General features: G+C 41.4%; 1 protein-coding gene and 1 pseudogene across 1 annotated transcript in view; both read right to left on the bottom strand.

Annotated features, from left to right (window-relative positions):
• Nucleotides 1-19,538, bottom strand: part of LOC132393532 (neural cell adhesion molecule 2-like) — a 1,581,614-nt gene that overhangs the window by 611,703 nt on the left and 950,373 nt on the right. The gene's annotated exons all lie outside the window — the stretch shown is intronic.
• Nucleotides 1-19,538, bottom strand: part of LOC132392418 (elongation factor 1-alpha 1-like) — a 99,428-nt pseudogene that overhangs the window by 13,157 nt on the left and 66,733 nt on the right.

Here is a 19,538-nt window from a genome sequence, read left to right as displayed (position 1 = left end):
ACGTCTTCAGTGGTAGCCTCTGTTGCAAAAGTGACTCCTGACGCCACAGAGAAAGAGCTTTGGAGGAATGAGGTGGAAAACATTTGAACTGAGCTGACTGGATGGATGCTTGCTAATGTTTCAGCAAAATATGACACATCTGTTAGGAAACTCGATCCACCTATAAGACTCACTAAGCAGAGGAATGCTGCTGAAAAAGCTCTTCTGACGAGAGATATGAGGCATTTTCTGTTACAACAGTGGAGAAGGACATTTCAAGTGAAACTGTGTGGGACAGGAAAGCCTTCTAAAAGTAGTCAGCAGTTACTCAAACAGAAGAAAAGAAGCAAAACTGTGAAGGTATCCAATGAAGGAATTATTGGCACCTCGCAGAGAACACGATTTAATCAGTGTATCAACTGAAATACTAAAGTGCAAAACACTATTCCTGAAGGTTTAGTGGGACCAAGCTCTGATGTATCCATATGGATTGAAGGTATTTATGCTAGCTGACACAGGTTCTCCAGTTTCTTTACTTTACAGATCTTTTTACAACTGGTATTTGATGCATTTACCATTGATGCCATTCAGTACCCTTGAGATGTGGGGGCTTAGTACTGATGATTACCCATACGATAGTTACATGTCATTGAAAATGGAGCTTTCAGAAGCAGATGTTGGGGTAGTTGAGACTATTGAAACACTAGTGTTGGTCTGCCTGGATCTGGTTGAAAAAGGCGAAGATTCCATTCTTGTGGAAACACAAGAGAAGGCTTGTGGGAGCATGCAAGGAGAGAAATGGAGAGAATTTTTTAAAAAACCTTGTCTATTCATCTGGTGTTCGGAGCTGCTTTTGCGAAGGTGCAAGTTCCTCCTAAGCAGAATGATGAACATAAATGAGGAAATGTGTGGCACACCCAGTCTAAACCTGACGTGTTGTGTCTTGGAGGAGCAGCTAGATGGACAGAGGACACCCCTTCCCGAGGGAGGTCTTGCTGGCTAACACCAGCTAAGGTTGGAGCTGTTTGACAGCATCTACTTAAACTGAAAGAAACTGAGCACAGTCAGGGGGCAGGAGAAACTGAGACGCCAGGAAGTCCGAGTGACAGACAGGGGGAGGCATCCTCTGGTAGTCAGGAATGGTCACAAGGACTGACTGAGGCTGAAGAAGCTGAAGTTGAGATAAGAATGTCTCTGAGAGTCGGGAAACCCTCATGTCAGCTGCATATGATGTACCAGGGAAACAGGGAGTGTTGCATTCATCCCAATAGTGAGATACGTTACTTCCATTTACAAACGGTTTGGGGTCCTGAAATCATGGAATTTATTTGAATACTGTGTTATTATAATGGTTTAATAAGTTCCAAAGTCATGGCAACATGACTGTTTTTGGCAGGAGGAGAATGTAATGCCCTGGTTAAGATTTCTACTGCATTGCTGTGGGGTATTTTTATTTTAGCAGTTTTCTGCAAAAGCTGTGTGCTTTTTAGTAAGAGTTTTTGGCTTTAGCTAAAGATAAGGAGCCATTTTGTCCAACTTAGGAATGTTTAGTCAGCCATTTGGGTTTGTTTGGTAATGTGTTGTAACTTTTTGCCCAGTGGAATGCCATGGAGGATTCGAGAGAGCTGGTCAGGATCGGATCTCTGAAGGGCAATAGTCTGGTTTGGGTCTTTTGGCAGGAGCTGCGGAGGAGGCACAAGGAAGATGCCGCAGAACGTCATTCGAAGGAGAGACCACACTGTAAGAAGCTTTGTGCAGGTGATTGGTTCAAAGGAGAAAGTGACAATACTCCTGAGTTAGCCAGTTCGTTCAAGATTGTCTTCGAGGCAAGTTCGACCTGTTGCTGGTGTCGTTCACACAGTATGTGGGTTCAGTGCATAAGCAAAGTGATACACTCAACTACTTCAGAAATGAGCTCCAACATATACAGTATGTGCCAGTTTGGACTGGTTTAACTGTAATCGGCTCTTTTATTTCCATTCTCTTTTTCTGTTAACCTTTTGTTAAAGTTGAAATTTTGGTAAATATATTTCTGTGGTGAACTATGTGCCTGTCGGGACACGCCCCTGCTGACTGCTCCTGTTGCTCCTCCCACAGGCCCCTGTATAAAGGAGATCTGCGGCCTGACGCTCGGCCTCAGTCTCCAAGACATTGTATGATAGACACTCACTCCTGGTTCCTTCTTCCAGTCAATAAAAGCCGATATCTCGCCTTACGTCTCAGTGTGAGTTATTGATGGTGCATCAATTTCCTTTGCAATTGTACGCTGTTGTATGATCTATTATTTTTCTGGTGAACAATAATTTTGTATGGGGCAGTATTTACATAACATTCACTCCAATTCATGTTCCTTCCCTCAATCGCAGAACTCTGCAGAGAGTGGTGCGGACAGCCCAGCGCATCTGTAGATGTAAGCGTCCCACTATTCAGGACGTTTACAAAGGCAAGTGTGTAAAAAAGGCCTGAAGGATCATTGGGGACCCAAGTCACCCCAACCACAAACTGGTCTAACTGCTATCAGCCAGGAAATGGTACAACAGCATAAAAGCCAGGAGCAACAGGCTCCGGGACAGCTTCTCCCACACAAATATATTTCTATATTATATTGACTGCCCCATTGTACATACTATTTATTATAAAATACTATATAAATTGCACATTGTACATTTAGATAGAGACAGAATGTAAAGATTTTTACTGTTCATGTATTTGAAGGATGTAAGCAATAAAGTCATTTCAATTCCAACTTTGCTGTTTGGTTGAACCCAAATCATAGTGACCCTATATGTATTTTGCTTACGAAAGGTGGCCTTCTCATCGCTGAGTTGCGTGGCTGTTAGTAGAGGGAGCTAACAAGCCCCTGTGAGAGGCTTGCAAGTAAAAATACTTATATGAAGAAATATCAGTTCTCTCCTGTTGACATTTTCTGATTTGGTGCCTGAAATGTCCAGACAAAAAAAAATTAGCCTCTAATTTTTTTTCATGAAATACTACTGAATAGGATTAGAAGCCAGTCACGTATTAACTTGGTCCTGCTTCAGCATGCAATAAGATTGCATAGAGTCTAATGGAGTCTGCTCCACTTTCCTTCTGGTTTCTCAGAACTCCTGATCTCCCTGTAGACGACAAACCTCTCTATCCTAGCCTTCAACAAATTCAGTGACTTGTTCTGCTCAACTCTCTTGGGGAGGACTCTAAAGGATCACAGTCCTGTGAGGAAAGAATTCTTTCTCATCCCTATCCTGGTCCTTTATTTTATTGGTATTGGTTTATTATTGTCACATGTACCAAGATACAGTGAAAAGCTTGTCCTGCATACTGTATATACAGTTAAAGTTATTGAGAAAGACGTACAGGAGTCTGAGGACTCACACTCAAAGATTCAGGAACAGCTTCTTACCCTTTGCCAACAGATTTCTGAACTGACCATGAACCCATGAACACGACCCCATTATTCCTTTTCTTTCCTACTGTTTATTTATTTTATAATGTATAGTAATTTTAAGTCTTTGCACTGTTGAATTTTAAATCACTCAAGTCAGTGATAACAAAACTGACTTTGATTCTGATTCTACACCCCTGTCCTCAATCCTTCTTTACAGAAAGCATGTCAGGTAGTATCTGGAGAGGAAAATGGACAGTCGGAGTTTCAGGTCCCCTTGCTTTCATGAAAGTCAGTGTTATATTTGCAAATTCCCAAATCCGCAGGTTTGGTTTTTTTTCCAGAATCCAGGCATCTTAGTAAGATTAACTAATTAACCCACTCAAGAACACAAGAGATTCTGCAGAATTCTGGAAATCTTGAGCAAAGCACACACAAAATATTGCAGGACCTTAACAAGTTCGGCAGCATCTATGGAGGGGGACAAACAGACAAAATTATTGACCAAGACCCTTCATCAGGTCTGGAAAGGAAGTGGGCAGAAGCCAGAATAAAAAGGTGAGGGAAAGTGCTAACACTGACAGATGATAGATGATAGATGGATGAGGGGGAAGGTAGCTGGGTGGAAATGACTTGAAATGTTGACTGCTTATTCCACTCCATAGCTGCTGCCTGACTTGCTGAGTTCCTCCAGCATTTTGTGTGTACCACCAAGTCAAGACTCAAACACCATCACATCTTCTCCTAGATACGAATTTGGTGGAGATGCTTTCAGAATCAGAATTAGAATTAGATTTATTTTCACTGACATACAGTATGTCGTGAAATTTGTTTTTTTGCATGATTTGTTCGTTTTTTTTGCACGTTACGTGTTTGATGTTATCTTTGAACGGGTTCCATGGTGTTTCTTCAGGTTTTGTAAGAAGGATCTCAGGATGGCATACTGTATACATACTTTGATAATAAATGTACTTTGGATCTTTGATCATTTTTAAAAAAAAATCTTTTTGTGTGCAATACATTAAAAACTGTAAGTTTATGTATCGTTCACAAATCTGCTGGTGGTGGAATCTTTCCAGCATGGACTTAGAAACTTTCAAACTCAATTTATAAATATTGCTTTAGTTTTATGCATGAAGAACATACCTCAAGGTGCATCATGATCAGGTTCCTGCTCTCTCAGCAGGGTTATGTAGCTCTGGGTAATGTTCAACACAATGCACAAACAGATGTGATGGATGGTGTTGCTCTTACAGGCATTTGGTTCTCTAATTACCTGTGGCAGGAGAGGAGCCGGGGAGAAAGAGCCCTCACATTAAACGGGCACATCGTTAAATGTGTCCTCCTTCAGGAATTTAGTGGAGTGACCTTTCAGCTCCAGTCTGGAATGGCAAGTCATAAAACACTCCTTGTCTAATGCACATGTAGTACACTGTACCAAGTAACAATGATATCTGGTGGGAATTGGAGGGAAATCTCATTCAGTCTGGGCTGCCAGTCAGTCAGATCATAACTGATTCTGTAATGCAAGTTTCACGATTCAAGATTCAATTTTATTCATCATCTGTACATTGAAACAGACAGCAAAATCAGACCATAAGACATAGGAGCAGAATAAGCCCATCAGCCCATCAAGTCAGTTCTGCCATTCCATTAAGGCATTAACAACCAATACTCTCTTAATACACAAGTTCAAAATTCAAAGTAAATTTATTATCAAATTACATACATGTCATGAGATACCACTCTGAGATACATTTTCTTGCAGGCTTAGTACTTAATAATAATTCATACCCATTGAGAGTACCCCGGAAGTGATGCTATCCAGCAGCATTGATTTCTTAACATGACTTCCAATAGCTTATTAATGTCTGGAGATTTTTAATTGAAATCTGAATTCAATTGGATATGGTTAAAGGTAAAAATGGGGAAGCAATTCCAGTAGTTTCTGTGTCACACAAACACAGAAAATATAGAACACTACAGCAAAGTACAAGCTGTTCAGCCACATTCAGTTATGGTTGCCTCATTATAGGAAATATATGGAAGCTATAGGGAGGATGTAGAGAAGATTTACCAGGATGCTGCCTCGAATAGACAGCATGTCTTATGAGGAGAAGTTGAGCGAGTCAGGGCAGTGAAGGAGGATGACAGGAGACTTGATGGAGGTGTACAAGACGCTAAAAGAGGACAAAATGATAGAGAGGACAGTCAGTGCCTTTTCCCCAAGGCAAAATCACAAGTGTGAGAGAGCTTAATTTTAAGGTGGTTGGAAGAAAGTGATGCAGGAAAGTATAAAGATGTTGTGTTGACCCTTTAACCAACTCCAAGAACAACTTGATGAAGGGTCTCATTCCAAAACATTGACAGTTTATTCATTTACACAGATGCTGCTTGAACAGATGAGCTCCCCCACCAGTTTGTGGGTGGTTCTCTGGATTTCCAGCATTTCCTGTGTCCAAGAAAAACTTAATGCTTTCCTCCAACATAGCCACCCAGTTTTTGTTCATCCACGTGCCTCTCTAAGAGTCTGTTAAATGTCCCTAATGTATCTGGATCGACCACCACCCTTGGCAACACGTTCCATACACCCACTACTCACTGTGTAAAAAATCAACCTCTGTCAACATCCCCTATACTTTCTGCCAATCTCCTTAAAATTAGGTCTCCAATTATTACCAATCTCTGTTACTTGCTTCTTATTATTTTATGCACTTCTACCAGGTCTCTTCTCATCGTCCTTCGCTACAAAGAAAAAAGCCCTAGTTTGCTCAATCTTTCCTAATAAACATGTTCTCTAATCTAGGCAGCATACTGGTAAATTTCCTTTGCACCCTCTCTACAGCTTCCACATCCTTCCTATAATTAGGGGACCAGAACTGAACACAATACTTACTCCCAGTATGACGTAACTAGGGCTTTATAGAACTGCAACATTACCTCTTGAACACATTGATTAATGAAGGGCAATGCTGTACTGTTCTATACTCTATATTCTATGTTCCCTATTGAAATTGCCAACGCAAGTACAAATCCAACCTATGAAAGCCACAATTCTGCAGGGAGAATGTGGCTCTCAGTGTATACAACCCTACTTGTCTCCTTTTGGGTGGATTTCTCTCTGCGTACAAAAAATAGAAGCCAGAGTTGGCCACTCAACCCCTCAAGCCTTCCTCCTCATCCAGTGTGGTTGTGGCTGATCTGGTCCTGACCTTCTCCCCTTTGCCAATTCTGCACAATACACGGATCCCTGATTTTGCAAAGTTTTCTGAATACCCCAGCAATCTCGATTTCAAAACCTCTGGGACTGAGAAATCTAGAAATCCACCACCTTGTGTGAAAAGCAACTCCTATGTACCTCACTATTAAATGTTCACCCCTACATACTCTTCAGAATCTTAAATGTTTTCGTAAAATCACAGCTTGTGTTTCTAAACACCGAAGACTAGAGAAACAGTTCTTAAGCCCTTTGTGATAGGACAACTCCTTACCCCAGGAATTAACCAAAAAATACACCACTTCCCTATCATCAAAATCAAAGTCAAAGCGAATTTATTATCAAAGTATGTACATGTCACCATTTACTACTTTGAGATTCAAGTATAGGAGGTTGATAGAGGTAGAAAATAAAGAAATACAATAGAATTTATAAAAAGCTATACATAACAGAGATTGACTAATAACCAATGGACAAAAGAACACAAATTGTGCAAGTAATAAAAAAAAACACTGAGAACATGAGCTGCGGAGTCCTTGAAAGTGAGTCTGTAGGTTGTGGGATCAGTTTTAGAGTTATAGTGAGTGAAGATAGCTATGCTGGTTCAGGAGCCTAATGGTTGTCAGGTAATAACTGTTCTTGAATCTGGTGGTGATGGAACTAAGGTTCCTCTACCTGCCGCCCAATGGTAGAAGCGAGAAGAGAGCGTTGTCTGGGTGACAGGGGTCCTTAATGATGGGTGCTGCCGCTTCACCTTTGATCTATGAGGTCAATCCCCGTATCCTCCATCTTCCCCCCATCACATACTCACAATGAGTAAATGAGGATGCCTCAAAACCCTCAGATTCATCATCCTTCATCTCCATCCACTCTCATTAATTTACATCAATGTTTTCTTTCAGTCAAATTCAGTTTTATTTAAGAACTGGAGTGTGGAAAGGAACCATCTGTCTGTCTGTCTGTCTCTTTCTAATTGTGTCATAACTATTTGTAATTAGCAAATCTGTCCTGTAGGTAGAAGCAATTAGTTAATTAGGGATGCTTAAAATTAAACCACACCAACAAGGAGAAAGATAAGCATCTCGAAACAGGACCCATTTACACATGTTTTATAAGTTGTACATAAATGTGGTTTTAACCAGCTGAGATACCACTGTCAATCACTCTAAAATGGCTTGCATTCAGTAAAAAATGAGCCTAGGAACTTCCAATGCCCACCATGATATTGGATCATGATGCTTTTGCAATACCAAAGGTCCTTCAGAAGTCTAGAATGAGGCATAAATCCTGTTGCTAATGACAATTTTGTTAAATTTTACCAGAGCGAAGAAGAAGTGGTGAGAGAACAAAGAGAAGACCAGAATAAAAAATAGTTATGGTCTTTGCGTGCTGGGGTGGACATAACAGAAATCCCAGTGATGACAACTCACCTATTGAATAACCTGATTTGAGTGCTGACAGCTTCTACTGAAAACTAAGAATTTTCTAGAAAAGTACAGAAGCAACTGTGTGAGAATTCCTGGAAAATTCACTGAAGAAGCCCACGTGTGTGGGTGATCATATAAAAATACAAGCAAACATAGGAAATCAGAATCAGCTTTAATATCACTGGCATATGTCCTGAAATCTGTTAACTTTGCAGCAGCACTACAATGGAATACAGTACCTAATAATACAGGAAAAGAAATGTGAACTACAGTAAGTGTGTATATACTGAATAGTTAAATTAATTAAGTAGTGCCAAAAATAGAAATTGAAAAGTAGTGAGGAAGTCTTCATGGGTTCAATGACCATTCAGAAATTGTATGGCAGAGGGGAAGAACATGTTTCTAAATCACTGAGTGTGTGTCTTCACACTTCTGCACCTCTTTCCTGATGGTAGCAATGAGAAGAGGACATGACCTGGGTGATTGACGTCCTTAATGATGGACACCACCTTTTTGAGGTGCCACTCCTTGAAGATGTCCTGGATACTATGGATGCTAATGCCCATGATGGAGCAGACTAATCTTATAACTTATAATCTTATGTGGACATGTTCCACAGCGCAAGCAGAAAATCAGAATCAGAATTAGCCTTATTATCACAGATATATGTTGTGAAATCTGTTGCTGTGAGGCAGGATAACAGTGTTACAATAATCAGAGCACTGCTCAACAGTCTTGGTCACATATTGATGCACCATCAATAACTCTCCATGAGACGTGAAGGCGAGATATCGGCTTTTATTGACTGGAAGAAAGAACAAGCAGTAGTTGACCACCATACTACATCCTGGAGACTGAGGGCCGGACTCAGGCCTCAATCGCCTTTATACCTGGGGTCTGTGGGAGGAGTTGCTTCAATATATATAAATAGGGTGTCTAAGACTTCTGTACAGTACTCTAGTAATTTTATGTATTGCATGGTACTGCTGCAAAAAAAATTACATGAAATATATGAATGATGATAAACCTGATTGTGATTTGGGTCGCTGTTGTGGACTGAGAGTGGGAAGGGGGTGTGGAGAGGGGAATCACCGTTGGGGTAAAAGGGAAGGGAGAGGGGAATGAGCAGAAAACATCAGAGTGACATTCTGTATGATCAATAACCAACTACTTGGAAACAAATGACCTTTCCTTGTGTCTCAGGGCTGACTGTGTCTGCATCTATGCCATCACTTTCTCCCCCTACCATTGGTACCCATTCTCTGCAACCTGTCCGGTACCCCTCACGTGAGAGTCCACCATCGCCATTCCAAACACCCTTTGCTCCCACCAGATTTACAAACTCGCTCTCCACTCCATGTCGACAAATGCAGTTCTGTGCAAAAGTCTTAGGCATTTTAGTTTTATGTATGTGCCAAAGACATTTGCACAGTTGTGTAAATAAATAGTATGAAAGAGGAATGGTCAGATTGTATTCATAGACTGTTCAGAAATCTGCTGGCAGAGTGTGGCTCAACATGTGTGCCTGATGGTAAAATGAGAAGAGCGGATGTTCAGGATAGCGAGGTCCTTAAAGATGGGTGTGCAAATGGGAGCTTTGGAATAAACTGAATATGGTTCCGTACTGGAAGGCTTGAGATTGGAGAGACTGTTTTCCCAGGAGCATTTGAGCTGTGGAGTGACCATATAGAGATATAAAATAATAAGGGGCACAGATATAATGGATGGTCAGACGGGAGTCAAAAACAAGAGGATATATATTTAAGATGAAAGGCTAAGGATTCAAAGGGCTTGTATGAGGTAAACTCTTTATACAGAGGACACATGGAACAAGCTGCCAGAGGAAGTGGTAGTGGTGAGAATAATTACAAAACTGAAAAAGCAGTTGAGAAAGTACTGTACATGGATGGGAAAAGATCAGAGGAAAATAGAATTAGCCCAGGAGACACCATGGTCAACATGGATGAGTTTGTTTGAAGGGCCTGTTTTTGGTACACCACAGCTGTATGGCTCACGGGAATTGGTTTATTATTGTCAATTACAGTGTAAAAATTGGTTTTCCAGATTATTTAAAAACATTTGTATTTTGAGGTAGAACAAGGGAAAGGAGTGCAACCCACATGTGTAGGCAACAGCGCATGCACAAACAGCAGATCAATACATAGTGCTGGGGGGGGGGGGGTGGCAGTCATTGTACTAAAAGAAATTGATCCATACCTTACACTTCCTCCCCCTTTAGATAAATGCAACATCAAGCTGTATATGTACAAAACATTCAATTTCCCCTTCGTAAATCCGTATTCCAAATAAAACGTGCTTTCACAGTCCATAACTAACTTCACAGTTCTATAGATTCAATTACCTGGGCCTGTACTCTCTGGAACTCAGAATGAGAGGAGATTTTATAGAAACATATAAAATTATGAAAGGAGTAGATGAGATAGAGGCAGGAAAATTGTTTCTACTGGTAGGTGAGACTAGAACTAGGGGACATAGCCTCGAGATTTGGGGAGTAGATTTAGGACAGAGATGAGGAAGAACTGTATTCCCCAGAGAGCGGTGAATCTGTGGAATTCTCTGCCCAATGAAGCAGTGCAGGCTACCTCAGTAAATATATTTAAGAGTAAGTTGGATAGGTTTTTGCATAGTAGGGGAATTAAGGGTTATGGAGAAAAAGCAGGTAGGTGGAGATGAGTCCATGGCCAGATCAGCCATGATTTTATTGAAAGGCCTACTCCTGCTCCTATTTATGTCGAGTCTTTTGGACGGTGCTCTGTTTGTTTCAGGATAATGCCTCTGGACCTGTGGAGTGGCATCAGGCTTGGCAGGTGTTTTGTCAATGATAAACACTAAGTACACTGCAGATGCAGTGGTCAAAGCAACGCATACAACACACTGGAGGAACTCGGCAGGTCAAAGAAGACTTATCTTCTTTGGTTGCCAACAGTGGAAGATGTGACAAACCATCAGTGTTACTGTGTTGTTTGGTACCCATGAACTCTATGCCATAAGAGTGGGCTCTGAGGAATAGTGCCCAATGTTGTAACCTGGTAGCAGTCATCACTGGAATTCCCTTCCTGGGATTGAAAATGGACACAAGGGGCTAGTCATCCATCACTGGCATAAATTTTTGTTCTTAGAGGTAGTGGTGAAACTTCTTTATTCCCCTAACTAGACTAAGGGCCTCATGGTCGATTTCTGTGTAGTTACGTTCTGTGCTCATCAGTGATCTTGAAGTAAACGTAATAAAGCGTTCAGATCCATCTTTCATAATGTGTGACAAAATGGCTTCAATGCCATAACAGGATACATCGCTCGCTAATCTAATGGGCCAGGATGGGTCATAGTGGGTAAACAGTTCTTCGGATGTTTCCTTGAATGCTTTTTCATATCTTTCTGACCATTCTTACTTTGCTCCTGTCTGTAACAGTGCATTCAATGGATGCAGCACTGTAGCAATGTTTGGATGAAACCAATGGTAGTAATTCACTAGGCCCAAGTATGACTTCAGTTGTAATATATTTTCTGGTTTGAGTGCCTGCTGCACTGCTGCATTCTTCTCTTGTGACTTATGTCAGCCACGGTTGTCAATGACATGCCCACAATATGAGATTTCATTCTTGAAAAACTCACATTTCTCTCTCTGCGCACAGACCATACTCACTCAGCCTGGTAAGCGCTCTCTAAGGTTCTGGAGGTGCTCTACATCATTTTTCCCAGTCACAATAGACAATAGACAGTAGGTGCAGGAGTAGGCTATTCGGCCCTTCTAGCCAGCACCGCCATTCACTGTGATCATGGCTGATCATACACAATCAATACCCCGTTCCTGCCCTCTCCCCATATCCCTTGACCCCGCTATCTATAAGAGCTCTATCTAACTCTCTCCTGAATGCATCCAGAGACTTGGCCTCCACTGCCTTCTGGGGCAGAGCATTCTACATATCCACCACTCTCTGGGTGAAAAAGTTTTTCCGCATCTCTGTTCTAAATGGCCTACCCCTTATTCTTCAACTGTGGCCTCTAGTTCTGGACTCCCCCATCAGAGGGAACATGCTTCCTGCCTCTAGTGTGTCCAATCCCTTAATAATCTTATATGTTTCAATCAGATCCTCTCTCATCCTTCTAAATTCCAGTGTATACAAGCCCAGTCGCTCCAACCTTTCAATATATGACAGTCATGATGATGTCATCAAAGTAAAATTGTGTTTCTGGGATATCTTGGAGCACTTGGTCTATTGCTCTTTGCCAAATTGCTGATGTGATGCCAAAGACAAGATGATTATACTGGAACAGTCCCTTGTGAGTGTTGATTGCACATCTATTCTGATCCATATGATTTTGTGAACTGCTTCAGTTATACTATGAAGTTTTAGGCTTGAGAGTTCACCTTTGTCAAATTCTATGATGTCTGATTCTGTTCTATATTCGGTAACTTGATGCATTTGCTTAGTTTTGTGTTTGAGACTTCTCACTCATTTGTGTTTTCTGTCTGCCTTGCTCACTCTCTCTTTGTGACCTTGTCTGTCACGCTCTCTGCAGACCTTTTCTTCGAAGCAACAATCATTTGCTTCATAGTAGAATTTTTCACATCAATAACATCTTTGGCTTTTTGTACCATTCAGGGAGATTGAATGTAAATTCTTTCTGTAGTTCTGCTGCATCTTTCACTGCAGACTCTAACCATATTGCAATGGTCAGTGCCCTTACTAAGGTTTGGTCTCTTTCTGACAGTAGCCTCATTTGATGCCATGTCCAAGCCTGTCCCTTAATCCATCCGAATGCCCATCTCACAGTACTGGAAAGATTGCGCAGTTCTGCAATGTATTCAGCAATGCTTTCATCTTTTTGTTGGTTTCTTTTGTAAATTTACATCTCACAGTTATTACCAGCAGTTTGGAGCTGAAGTGATTTTGGTAAATTGCAACAATTTTGTTGAACTTGCTGACTTTTCAGGAGTTACTACGTTGCATAAGAGACTATTCTTGGCCCCATTAAGCTAAGAAGTGTAAGGGCTTTCTTTTGCTCCTCATTGTTTGCGTTACAACAGTTCCACCCTCTTGATATTTGACACCCAGCCTTCATTAGAACTATCAAATTCATTAACTTTCCCAAACTGAAGTCATCAACATGTTAATTTCACTTTAAATTCAGTGCGTCTTTTGCTGTTACTATGCGCTGTAGTGATGCCTTTGTTCACATCCATGATGGCCTTCTCTGTACTGTTTAACTCTCGCTGGTTCGTCCTGTAATCACATTGGTGCAGTTGGTGATATTTTCTGACATTCAGGCTCATACTCATCGCAATTTGTTGTGTCTGTACATATTAATTAAACAAAAGCATGGATGCGGGAGATGGCTTTAACTGGTGTATTCACATTGCAGCGAGTTAGAGAGAGAGAGAGAGAGAGAGAGAGAAAACGATGCCATGCATAGACAACAGCACATGCGCAGACAACAGATCAATACATAATGCTAAGTGGGGTGGGGTGGGGTGAGGTCGGTCTTTGCTCAAAAAGAAATCGATCCCTGCGTTACAAATAGGATATAGCATTAGTGTGTTATTTCACTTTTCACTCACAGGACAACCACGAGTACGCCATGTGGGGTCGGGGACTGAGATGCCAGTTTAAGGTTGTGCAGTTTCACATTGATATCCCTCCCACAGCACCTTCCGGTTCCAGTGGGCAGCACTATGGGCATAATTCTCCGAAGCATGCTTCACTTCTATCCCACTGTTATCAAACTCTTGAACAGAATTTTTGTAAGATAAACTGGACGCTTGACCTCACAAACTACCTTATGATCTTGCACTTTGTTTACTTTCACTGAAATTTTTCCATGAACATAGAATAGTACAGCACATTACAGGCCCTTCGGCCCACAATGTTGTGCCGACCCTCAAACCCTGCCTCCCATATAACCCCCCACTTTAAATTCCTCCATATACCTTAAACTTCATTAGTGTATCTGCCTCCACCACTGACTCAGGCAGTGCATTTCACGCACCAACCACCCTCTGAGTGAAAAACCTTCTTCTAACATCCCCCTTGAACTTCCCTCCCCTTACCTTAAAGCCATGTCCTCTTGTACTGGGCAGTGGTACCCTGGGGAAGAGGCGCTGGCTGTCCACTCTATCTATTCCTCTTAATATCTTGCACACCTCTATCATGTCTCCTCTCTTCCTCCTTCACTTTTACACTTTACTCATACACCAGCAGTATGCTACAAATTCGAGTGTGTCAGGGGGCTTAAGTGAGCGTAGTTGCTGTTACTAAGGAGAAGGTGCTTGGGAAGCTGACGAATCGGACAGTAGGTAAGTCACCTGGATCTGATGGATTAAACCCCAGGGTTATGAAAGAGGTAGCTGAAGAGATTGTGGAGGCATTCGTAATAATTTTTCAAGAATCACTAGATTCCAGAATGGTCCTGGAGGACTGGAAAATTTCAAATGTCACGCCATTTTTTTAAGAAAACAGGGAGACCGAAGAAAAAAATTATAGGCCACTTAGACTGACTTCAGTGGTTAGGAAAATGGTGGAGTCCATTATTCAGGATGATGTTTCAGGGTACCCGGAGGCACATGATAAAATAGGTTGAAATCAGAATGGTTTCCTTAAGGGGAAATCTTGTGGAAATCTTTGAGGAAATAAGATGAAGGATAGTAGAAGGAAAGCCAATGGATTTTGTTTACTTGGATTTTCAAAAGGCCCTTGCTGAAGTGCCACACCATATCAAGGGCCTTCTGAACAAGAGAAGAGCCTATGGCATTGTAGGAAAGATACTAACATGGATAAATGATTGGCTAACTAGTAGAAGGCAAGGAATGGGAATAAAGGGGGCCTTTTCTGGTTGGCTACCAGTCACTAGTGGTGTTTTGCAGAGGTTGGTGTTGGGACTGATTCCTGTCAACGATTTGGATGATGGAATTGATATTTTTGTGAGCAAATTTGTGGACAATACAAAGATCGGTGGAGGGGTAGGCAGTGGTGAGGAAGCAGGGTATCCGTAAAAGGAATTGAATTGGCTTTATTTCTTACGTACTTCACAATGAGGACTTAGATAGATTGGGAGAATGGGCAAAGGAGTGGCAGATGGAATATAGTGTAGGCAGTGCATGGTCATACAATTTGGTAGAAGGGAAAAAGGCATGGACTATTTTCTAAATGGAGAGAACATTCAGAAATCGGAGGTGCAAAGGCACTTGGGAGTCCTTGTGCAGGATTTGCTAAAGGTTAACTTGCAGGTTGACTCAGTGGGTGAGGAAAGCAAATGCATTGTCTGCATACATTTCAAAAAGACTAGGATGTAATGCTGAGGCTTTATCAGGCTTTAGTCAGACTGCACTTTGAGAGCAATTTTGGACCCGTTAGCGAAGAAAAGATATGCTGGCATCAGAGAAGGCGCAGAGGAGGTTCATGCGGATGATCCCAGGAATGAAACAGTTAATGTATGAGGACCTTTGGATAGTTCTGGGCCTCTGCTTGCTGGAGTTTAAAAGAGAATGAAAGGGGATCCCACTGAAACCTATCAAATATTGAAAGGGCTAGATAGAGTGGAGGTGTAGAAGAAGTTTCCTTTTGTTGGGGAGTCTAGGACAGAGGACACAACCTCAGAATAGAACGATGTCCCTACTGAACTGAGACGAGAAGGAATTTCTTTGTGGCATTCATTGCCATGGATGGCTGCGGAAGCCAGATGACTGAATACAATTAAAGTGGTTTGATGGGTTCTTGATTAGTCAGGGCATCAAATGTTACAGGGAGAATTCATGAGAATGGGATTCAGAAGGATAATAAATTACCGATGATTGAATGGCAGAGCAGACTCCTTGGCTTAATTCTGCTCATATTTTTATGGTCTGATGGTTTAATATGGTCCTGAGATTCAAAGCCCTTGCTTTTCCCATCTCCCTTTTAAAAATTCACCCATGTAAATAATATTTAAACATAATGGAAAGTCCACCATTTTTTTTTCTGAGCCATTATCAATTTCTCCTTTATTAATTCAGCTATAACATCTTGAAGACCCTCATGTCATGGCACTGGAGATTTTCCATTCCCATTTCTGCAACAGACAATTCTAGACAGCAGAACCCAGTATTTATTATTCATATATTGTATATATTCATATATTGTAGAACACAATGGTTCTTATTCAAGAAATGCTCAATGACAGAACATTGAACACTAGCCCTTCAGCCCATCTTGTCTCTGCTGATCATGGTGCCATTCTGAAACTGCCTGTAGAATATACTCTTCAGTTCCTACTATCCTCTTAAAAGTTGCATTTGCTTCCATCACTTTTTCTAGCAGAGTACTTATTCATTCACTTGTTATGTACCGTGTTGTATGATGTAGATGGTCATGGTCTTTCCATGATCATGATTGTTCTTGGCAAATTTTTCTACAGAATTAGTTGACTTCTTCTGGGCAGTGTCTTTACAAGATGGATAACTCCAGCTATTATCAATACGCTTTAGAGCTTGTCTGCCTAATGTCAGTGGTCGTATGACCAGAGCTTGCGATATGCACCAGCTGCTCATATAACCGTCCATGTCATGCTCCGTTGGCTTCATGTGACACTGTTCAGTCGGGGCTAAGCAGGTGCTACATCTTGCCCAAGGGTGACCTGCAGGCTTGGTGGGGGGGGGGGGGGGGAAGAAAGGAGCACCTTACACCTCCTTTGGTAGAGACGCATCTTGACAAAATTACCCCGATATGTCTGTGGTGGTCAGTGCTATCATGTTTGCTGTTGTGTGCTGGCGCAGCAGGCTGAGGGTAGCAGACACCAACAGAATCAACAAACTATTTTGTAAGGCCAGTGATGTTGTGGGGGTGTAACTGCACTCTCTGACGGTGGTGTCTGAAAAGAGGATGCAGTCCAAGTTGCATGCCATCTTGGACAATGTCTCCCATCCACTCCATAATGTACTGGTTAGGCACAGGAGTTCATTCAGCCAGAGACTCATTCCACCGAGATGCAACACTGAGTGTCATAGGAAGTCATTCCTGCCTGTGGCCATCAAACTTTACAACTCTTCCCTCGGAGTGTCAGACACCCTGAGCCAATAGGCTGGTCCTGGACTTACTTCCACTTGGCATAACTTACATATTATTATTTATTCATGGTTTTATATTGCTATATTTCTACACTATTCTTGGTTGGTGCGGCTGTAACGAAATCTAATTTTCCTCGGGATCAATAAAGTATGTCTGTCTGCCTGATATGCGCTCTGTATAAAAAATCTGCCCATAAATCTCCTTTAAACTTTTCCCCCTCACATTACAGCTACCACTTGTTGTATTTGACATTTTCTCACTGACTATCTACCTCTCATAATTTTATAAAATTCTGTCAGATCACTTCTCACTTGCTAACATTCCAGAGAAAACAATCCGAGTTTGTCCGCCCTCTCCTTATTTCTAATGCTCTCTGATCCAAGCAGCACACAAGGGCACTCCACTCCCTTGGCGAGTGGGATCTGGAGCCAAGCTGTAACAGGATAACGAGAAAATACAATGACAGAAATGGTGAGCAGGAACAGTTTGATTAAAAATGTAGCAGTGGTAATTACAGTCCAAGTATCTCTGGGACGGTGCAGCCGAGGAGCATTGGGATTTGGAGAGAGAGTTTCTCACGTAGCAACACAGGTCATTAAAAATATAACTGTCCAAATCACAGGAGATATGATATATAAAGATCAGGAGGGAATGCTGCCTGACATATAACATTAGAGACTGTTGATCAGGATGCTGTCTGCTTTAGGAGAATGTTTTAATTACAATAAAGTAAGCAGAATTAAGAATTCTTGGAATAAAGTATGCATTGTAAAATATTCTTTGAGAGTATGAATTAGAATAGAAATTGGTTTATTATTGAGATCAAGTGAAAAGTTTGTCTTGCCTACTGTTCATACAGATTAGGTCATTACACAGTGCACAGAGACTAACCAAGACAAAGCAATAACAAAGCAGAAAACCGACAGAGAACATACAGTGCAGGGAAACAATGAAGTTCAGAAGTTCAAAGTAAATTTATGATTCAAGTGCATATATGTCAGAAAGTTCTTCCCTGAGATTCAATTTTTTGTGGGCATTCACAGTACAGGAAGCAAGCGAGAATCAATGAAAAGTCACACAAAAAATCCAATATGCAAAAGACAACAAACTGCAAATACAAGAAGAAAACAAAACTAAAAAATAATAATAAATAAATAAGGAATAAATATTGATATCATGAGCTGGAGACTCTGTGAAAGTTTGTCAATAGGTGTGGCTGAAGCTGAGTGACATTATCCCTTCTGGTTCAAGAGCCTTCTGGTTGATGAATGATAACTATTTTTAATGTATTAATAAGGTGCAATATCATGAGGTAGATAGTGACATCAAGAGTCCACCTTATTGTAGTCGTCTTATAACAGTGGGGTAGAAGCTGTCCTTGAGTGTGGAGGTGCCTGCTTCCAGGTCTTTGTACCTCTGCCCAGTGAACGAGGGGAGAAGACAGAATATCCAGGATGAGTGTGGGCTCTGATTATGTTTATTTATTTATTTTTCTATATTTAGAGATACAGCATAGAATAGGCCCTTCTGGCCCTGCAAATTGTACCGCCCAGCAACCCCTGACAGTCCCAATTTAGCCCTAACCTAATCACAGGACAATTTATGATGATTAATTAACCTACCCGGTACATTTTTATACTGTGGGAGGAAAATGGGAGACCCTGTGAAAACCCATGTATTCCATGGGGAGGATGTACAGAGACTCCTGAAAGAGGATGCTTGGTTTGAACTCTGAACTCCGATGCCACGAGCCGTAATACCGTCACACTAATTGCTACATGACTGTGGCAATATTGGCTGCTTTGCTGAAGCAATGAGAAGTAGATAGAGTCCATGGAGGGGAGGCTGTTTTTTTTTGATGCACTGAGCGGTTTTCATAACTCCTTGCAATTTCTTGCGATCACATACAGAGCAGTTGCCATACCAAGCCATTATGCATTGAGACAGGATGCTTTCCGTGTTGCAACGGTAAAAAGTCAACGGGGACATGTCAGATTTCTTCAGCTTTCTGAGGAAGTGGAGGTGTATTGAGCTTCCTTAGCCATGATGTTTACGTAATAGGGTGGATGCAGGATAGATCCGGTAAGATGGTGGCACATTTGGACATAACAACCACTCCAAGTTCAATCAAGAGTGTACTTGTTCACCTTGTATTTCTTTTTTTTAAATGAGTGAAAGTTACTGCCAGATACGAATAACATCAAGTACTGCAGGACTATCCCATTGCTCGATAGAGAAGGAGCTGGACTTACTGTGTACCATTATTGTGTTGTCGCCTAGACTTGATGTGCACCAACGGACAGTGTGCAGTGCACATCCCAGGGCATTTAAGAGACTCTTAGATGGGCACATCGATGAAAGAAAAATGGAGGAATATGTGGGAGGGAAGGGTTAGATTGATTTTGGAGTGGGTGAAGGAGTTGGCACAATATTCATTGGAATGTGGGAAGAATAAAATAAAATGAGTACAA

This window comes from Hypanus sabinus, chromosome 4, assembly GCF_030144855.1.
Source record: "Hypanus sabinus isolate sHypSab1 chromosome 4, sHypSab1.hap1, whole genome shotgun sequence".
NCBI lineage: Eukaryota > Metazoa > Chordata > Chondrichthyes > Myliobatiformes > Dasyatidae > Hypanus > Hypanus sabinus.
Note: the sequence above shows the minus strand (reverse complement) of the source record. Positions and strands in the feature narration are given on the sequence as shown.